This window comes from Apodemus sylvaticus, chromosome 19, assembly GCF_947179515.1.
Source record: "Apodemus sylvaticus chromosome 19, mApoSyl1.1, whole genome shotgun sequence".
NCBI classification, from domain to species: domain Eukaryota; kingdom Metazoa; phylum Chordata; class Mammalia; order Rodentia; family Muridae; genus Apodemus; species Apodemus sylvaticus.
In genome coordinates this window covers 59,664,103-59,672,147 of record NC_067490.1, presented here as the reverse complement: position 1 = coordinate 59,672,147, position 8,045 = coordinate 59,664,103, and the positions used below count along the sequence as shown (strand labels likewise).

The 8,045-nt window shown below is 39.8% G+C and overlaps 1 pseudogene; it reads left to right on the top strand.

Annotated features, from left to right (window-relative positions):
- Positions 1 to 617: 617 nt before the first annotated feature.
- LOC127669308 (tyrosine-protein phosphatase non-receptor type 2-like) lies at positions 618 to 7,509 on the top strand (annotated as a pseudogene).
- The last annotated feature ends 536 nt before the right edge of the window (positions 7,510 to 8,045 follow it).

Here is an 8,045-nt window from a genome sequence, read left to right as displayed (position 1 = left end):
AGAAGCTGGAAAGAACCCAGATGCCCCTCAACAGAGGAATGGAAATCGAAAATGTGGTATATTTATACAATGGAATACTATTCAGCTATTAAAAACAATGAATTCATGAAATTCTTAGGCAAATGGGTGGAACTGAAAAATATCATCCTGAGTGAGGTAACCCAATCACAAAAGAACACACATGGTATGCACTCACTGATAAGTGGATATTTGCCCAGAAGCTTTGAATACCCAAGACACATTTCACATATCAAATGATGCCCAAAAAGGAGGAAGAAAAAAGTATGGATACGTTGGTCCTTCTTAGAAGGGGGAACAAAATACCCACAGGAGGAGATACAAGGACCATAGCAAATTAATATCCCCCATTAATTTTTAAAAATCACCAAGGGTTTGCAACTAACCTCTTCTGATCCACACCTTTTGTAGCTGAATTTTGTTGACTTATTTTATAATCCAAATAGTTAATAGAACCTCCTCCCTGTCATTTTTCAGGAGCAATATGTAACTCCTGGCATGGTTTAATTCTTTGTGTGTCCTTAAATATTTTCTCTAAAGTATATGTGTCAGAATCAGCCAGCAAAAACATCACCCATGATAAATAATGAATTGGGGAAATGGCCTGTGAATTATTTCTAGTGGTTTTTGCACAAAATACTGGCACGAAGTTGGGCTGGTCAACATTCCCTGTGGCAGAAAATTACATTGGTATTGTTTTGCAAGTTGAGCACTATTATGAGTAGGCACTATGAAAGCAAACCTTTCCCTATCTTGCTCACGCAAGTGGATAGTAAAAAAGGCAATCCTTTCAATCAGTTATTATCACAGACTAAGTCTTAGGTAATAAGGTAAAGAAAGTCCAGGCTATAATTGACCTACTGTTGGATTACTCTGTGCACTGCTCTTAAATCTTTTGACATTCTACATTTTCCTGATTTCTCCCTCTCCCTCCCTCCCTCTCTCTCTCTCTCTCTCTCTCTCTCTGTCTGTCTCTCCCCCCTCTCCCTATCTTCTTTCTTTCTTACTTTTTATAAAGAATACAGGGAATTCCATGGGCTGGTAGACTCTTCTATGTGTTGAGTCTCCAGCTGCTTTTTTATTACCTGCTCAGGTGCTTGTAATTTTTCCTTAGTTATGGATGATAGATATACCCACACAGGCTTGTCGGTAGACCATTTTAACAGTAGAGACATTGGTATTTCAGCAGTGCCCTTCTCCCTTATAAGTTTGGAAACTCAATGTCAGTTATGTCCTGTGTTTGGATAATTGGCACAGTCTGGGTTTGCTTTTGATGACATATATCACTATCTTCACCAAGAGAATTTACCATTTCACCTTTATTTTTTCTTTGTTTGTTCTTTTTTATTGAATATTTTATGCATTTACATTTCATATGTTATACCCTTTCCCACTTTCCCCTTTGGAATCTCTGTCACACCTCAGCCCTCCCCCTGTTTCTATGAGAAGGGTCCCCCTTCTTTCCACCGACTCCCACCTCACCACCCAGGCATTCCCCAATTCCCAAACCTTGGGGAATCAAGCCTTTACAGGACCAAAGGCTTCTCCTCCTATTGATGGCAGACAATGCCATCCTTCACTACATATGTAGCTGGAGCTCTGGGACCCTCCATGTTTACTCTTTGGTTGGTGGCTTATTCCCATGGAGCTCTGAGGGTTCTGGTTGGTTGATATTGTTGTTCTTCCTTTGGGGTTGCAAACCCCTTCAGTTCCTTCATTCCTTTCTCTAATTCCTCCATTTGGAGCCCTATGCTAAGACCAATCCTCCTCTGTATTTTTCAGGCTCTGGTAGAGCCTTTCGGAAGACAGCTATAACGGGCTTCTGTCAGCAAGCACTTCTTAGCATCCACAATAGTGTCTGGGTTTGGAGTCTGTAGATGGGATGGATCCCTAGGTGGGGCAGTCTCTGGATGGCCTTTCCTTCAGTCTCTGCTCTACACTTTGTCCCCATATTTCCTTTAGACAGGAGCAATTCTGGGTTAAGAATTTGGAGATCAGTGGGTAGCTCGTCCCCCAACAGGAGCCTTGCCTAGCCTCTGGATATGGTCTCTACATATCCCTCCCCTTTGTTGGGCATTTCAGCTAATCTCATCCTTTTGGGTCCTGGGAGTCTCTTGCTTTCCTGGCATCTGGGACTTGCTTGTGGCTATCCCCACTTCCCCATCTCCCATTATTACATACTTCTGTTCAAATTCCTGACCCTCTATATATCATCCCTGTCTCCTTTCATACCTAATCATCTCCCCTCCACACCCTTTCCTCTCAAGTCCCTACCACCCTCTACCTCCTGTACCATTTCACCCTTTATTTCATCATGGACTATCTTTGAAATGGCAGGAATGTTAATTCAAGTAAACCACTGCTATAGAAGATCCTTTCCCCATAAAATTTATGGATATATCAGCCACATAAGGCATTAACTTTCCTATTTGACCATGCAATTGCATGCATTTAACAAATCTCAGACTTTGTTTATCTAAGATAACTTTTCTATTCCTAGAATCCATGTATAAACCTTCTGAAGTGGCCATTCTGAATTTCAATCATTTTGCAAAATGATAGTTACATCAGCTCTCATATCTCCCAAATTTTCTATTTCAATGCCATGTACTTGTAATTTTACTTTTGGCCTCTGATCATTAATAACATTGCCAGATCACACATTTTCTAGTACATCTAAACCATTTTATCATTTCAACATGAATGGACTTACCCTTGATTCAAAGAAACGTTTTAAGATGAGTAATCATATCACCTGCATTAAATTGCATCTCTCTTTTTACATAAGCTATACTTTTAATTTCTCCTCTGAAATCTTTGTCTATAATTCCTGAACATACAATGAGTCCTTGAGGAAGTCAATCCACTCCTTCCTAAGTTCATAACTCCAGTAGTTATTTCATAACATTGAATTTTGGGGGATACAATAAGATGTTTAGCTGTGGCCAAGTTCAGAGCTCTGCTCCCTGTGATAGCCTGAATTATATTTCCAATGTTAAGTGGAGGCTTTTTGGTCTCCTGGTCACACTGAAATGGCTTATTATTTTTTCTGTGGGGCCTCGAGCCATGCCCCTAAGGACATTTCCTGACAATAAGAAATTACCTTGAATATCTCTTTTGGACCTATACTTATTGGTCCAATGGCAACACTGCCATATTACCTGCAAACCCCTGGAAACCTAGTCCTTCTTTGTGGTTTATATTTTGAAAAACTATTGCTTGTAGAGATGTCTTACTTGCAATTTTGTTGCAAATTACCTTATTTCCCACAATTAAAGCAACAGGTATTTTGAGATCTGAGACCTCTAACTATAACTTGACCTATTGTATTAGCATGGTATATTATAGAAACAATATCAGTTTATCCCTTATCTAATCATCCATAGGCAGTACTGGATGCTTTAATGGTTTAATAAATGGTTTACATTTGGTATTAGATTTTTCACACACCATACCTCTATTAACACCTGCTTTGTATCAGGATCTGATTTGGCTTTGTTCACAGCTGAAAATAATCTTTATAAAAATATCAAAGAAGGGCTATCCATAATGCTGTGTAATAGGTATAAATGTGGTAACTTTTCCCCCGGGGTCCTTAACTTTGCCCCAAACTCTTAAAATTATTAAGTGATATTGTTCTATAGTAGAATCATCAAATTAAATTTGTCCTTGTATATCAGAGTACCACCGTTCATCCAGCAACTGGTCTTTTCCTATATTCATCCCCCTCAGTCTACTTCGCTGTTCAATATTTGTGGCCCCTTTTCTCTACTATGTTATCCATTGCAGTTGGGGAACAGCTTCTAGTATGATTTACCAATCCCTTCCAGTACTGGGGATTAATTCTATTTTGGGTAGCCCAGTTATTTAGAATTTGTTTTAGATAAACCAAGTGCATCTTGCATGAAACCATAGGCTCTTTAAATAGCCTTAGATCTATCATTTCTCTAGGACATCATCCTCTTTTGTAATAAGCTTGTTCCACACCAATAGCAGACATATCCTCTTTAACTACTGGAGAAGCTGATGATAATCACATAACCTCAGGCATCCCCTGCTCTAACTCTGGTGGTAAAGTTGGTTTAAATTTGAGCCTTTCTCTCAAAACTGCTAATTCATCACACCGTCCTCTCAATTTTTCAGCTTTTCTCTGAACCCACCTCCCTCCTGTCCAATTCTATTTCCTCTTTTCTTCTGTAGGAAGCTCCCATTCTCTTGCTCACTAGGGCTGAGCCTTTTTGTTCTCTTTCCAGTGTTCTTTGTCTCACAAGTGCTTCCATCTCCACCTGCAATCTTTTTAGTTGCACAGACAAGTCTGCAACTCTTTCAGAAAAGAGACCAGAGTGACCACTTTTTTCCCCATTTCAGCAACTTATCATTTCTTAAGCACTTCCGTTTCCATCTACAATTTTTCAACTGTGCAGCCATTCTTCCAACATTTTTTGAAACAGAGTGTAGGAAGAAGAAAAGCTGTACAGAGCCATATTGGGGCAGTCATGCACTTGGTCTGAGTTTGACTTTGGTCAAGGATAATCCCTGGCTTCGGCCAGGAATCTGCCATTAGGACATAATAGGGAAGTAGGTTAAAGAAGGAATTTTTATCCTAGGGTGGAGAAGCTCAGTGAAGGTTAAGTTCGTGGTTCCTCCTGGTCTAGGAATTCCTGAATTAAGCAGGTGACCCACCCAGCTGCCAGAGCAGTCAAGACGAGGACCTCCAAGAGAAGCTAGACAACTTCCACCGGAACTCAGCCCAGAGTCTGGGGGGAAGGGTTTGCCCAAACTGTTAAAAGGTTTTGCGCTATTAAAGTTTCCGGCCTCGATCAGTAAAACATTGTCCTGGCCCTTATTTCTTTTCGCACCTTCCCTATTCATCCCTCAGCTTCTGTTCCAGCTACCCACTTCGTAATAGCTGCAGGCAGCTATGGAATCCAACAAAAAGCGAGCAAACAAAGAAGCAAAAAAAAAAAAAAAAAAATCCAAAGAAACAAAAACAATAAAACAAAAAATCCTCTTGGGTTCAAAGCTAGGATATCCCAGTGGTTGCAGCCACAATAAATTTTTTGCTGGCATCCTGAAAAGCAATCCATTTCTTCATCACATGCCATTTGCTATATGGCTTTTGGAACCAAACTTCCCTATTTATCCTTACTTTTATGCACCATTTGTAGCTCATCTTGCTATTTTGTGGGTTTTTTTTTTCCTTGCTGACGCTTTATCCCCTCGGGTTTCACTCCTAAAACTAGAGAAGAGAGAAAGACGAGTAGAAGGAGAGGGGAATTAGGAAAATCCCTGAATCTAATTTTTTTCCTTGTGTTTCTTCTTTGAGCATAGCTAGTAATAGGCTGCAAACAACTTCCCTAAGTGAACAATAATCACCAGGCCTACCTCTTGGGGCCCTAAGATTTACATCCTTTCTGAAAGTTTCCTAGAATTTCAAATGTCATACAATCACAGAAACTGTCTTCAGCTGGCAAAACTATGACTTGGATGGAGTTCAAGACAAATCATAATCAGCTGCTGTGGTCAGTCCAAAGTAGCCCTATATCTCTACACTTGGTATTAAAACAAAACCACATTCTTGTAATATTTCTTTTTTAAAAAAAAAATCCAAAATTCCAAAATTGTCACTACAAAATTTCAACACAATTCTTTATAAACCTTAAAAGGACAATATTCAATTTCATATGAAAAACAAAAATCATGATTTAAAGATAACTAAACAATCCTGAAGAATAAAAGAACTTCCAGAGGTATCACTATCACTAATTTCATGCTGTCCTACAGAGATATATCAAAACTGAATGTTGTCGGCATTTAAAAAAAAAAAAAAAGACGTTGTCAATGGTATTCAATTGAAGACCAAACAAAGATCCACATACCTACAGACACCTGATTTTTTTTTTTTTAATAAAGAATCCAGAAATACACAATGGAAAAAAGAAAGCACTTTCAGCATGGAGAAGAGTGCAAATACATCCATATTTATCACCCTGCACAAAACACAAGTCCAAATGGATCAAAGACCTCAGCTTAAAACCAGACACACAACACAACTAAAGAGAAAGATGGAGGGCGGGCAGGGGCGGGGGGCACAGATCGCGCATGCGCCAAAGTGCCAGCACGCTCCGGGGATAGAGCAGGGCCAGAGCTGTTGTCTGTGGTGGTTCCCCTCGCACTACCGCTGCCCCCACCATCGGCTACCATCCAGCAGGAGTTTGAGGAACTGGATACTCAGTGGCACTGGCAGCCGTTATACTTGGAAATTCAAAATGAATCCAATGACTATCCTCATAGAGTGGCCAAGTTTCCAGAAAACAGAAATCGAAACAGATACAGAGATGTAAGCCCATGGCACACTTCCTAACACATGCTGTCACTTCTGGCTCACGGTGTGGCAGCAAAAGACCAAAGCAGTTGCCATTCTAAACTGAACTGTAGAAAAAGAATCGGTTAAATGTGCCCAGTACTGGCCAACGGATGACCGAGAGATGATGTTTAAGGAAACAGTATTCAGTGTGAAGCTCTTATCGGAATATGTAAAATCATGTTATACAGTACATCTACTACAGTTAGAAAATATCAATAGTGGTGAAACCAGAACCATATCTCACTTTCATTTTACCACCTGGCCAGATTTTGGAGTTCCGGAGTCACCAGCTTCATTCCTAAATTTCTTGTTTAGAGAATCTGGTTCCTTGAGCTCCGACCACAGCCCTGCAGTGATCCATTGCAGTGTGGGCATCCGGCATTCTGGCACCTTCTCCCTCGTGGACACCTGCCTTGTTCTGATGGAAAAAGGAGAGGATGTTAATGTGGAACAATTATTACTGAACATGAGAAAGTATCGAATGGGACTTATTCAGACACCAGACCAGCTCAGATTCTCCTACATGGCCATAATAGAAGGAGCAAAGTACACAAAAGGAGATCCAAATATGCAGAACTGGTGGAAAGAACTTTCTAAAGAAGATTATCTTCTATTTGTGACCATTCACAAAACAGAACAATGACTAAGAAATACAATGAGAAGAGAATAGGTTCAGAAGATGAAAAGTTAACAGGACTTCTTTCTAACGTGCAAGATACTGTGGAAGAGAGCAGTGATAACATTCTACGGAAATGCATTCGAGAGAATAAATAGAAAGGCTATGATGGCTCAGAAGGTGCAGCAGATGAAACAGAGGCTAAATGAAACTGAACGAAAAAGAAAAAGGTAAGCCGGGTGGTGGTGGTGCACGCCTGTAATCCCAGCACTCTGGGAGGCAGAGGCAGGCAGATTTCTTGAGTTTGAGGCCAGCCTGGTCTACAGAATGAGTTCCAGCCAGCATTATACAGAGAAACGCTGTCTCGAATAAAACCAAATCCAAAAAAACCAAACCAAAAAAAAAAAAAAAAAAAGGTGGCTATTGGCAACCTATTCTCACTAAAATGGGGTTTGTGTCAGTCATTTTGGTTGGCACTTTGGTTGGCTGGGCACTGCTTTTTCAATAAAATGTTCTATAAATTAAGTTTTACCCAGCACCTTTCTGCACTAGTAGCTGACAGTGGTGCATTAATTTCAAGGGTTGGTTAGTAGATGCCTCATACCCCAGAAACATTGTGGTAGAGTAGACATCAACCAGATAAGGGGTATTCACACTCACAAGCCCAGCATCTCAGAACTCAGCACTGCAGGCTCCTCTGAGACCCAAACTGTCAATGGCTCAAAATAAAGACAAGCATGCTTGTTGAAAACTGTTACATCTTACGGCTGTGTTCACAACAGTATATTGAGAAATCCTTTATCACAAGGATTGGCTTTTGGAGGTCTTGTGGATTTTAACCAGCACTTGATATAAGCAATAAACATTGTGGGTTTTTTCTACATTCTTAATGGAAAGAAAATATCCTTTAAACAATGTATGTAATGTGTAATTTACTGTTGAAATGGGCATTACAACTTTATATCCATAACTATTTTAGGGTAAATATATTTTATAAGTACCTATTTAATCTTACTTTTGTAGTTAAATTTACTTTTTGAAGGT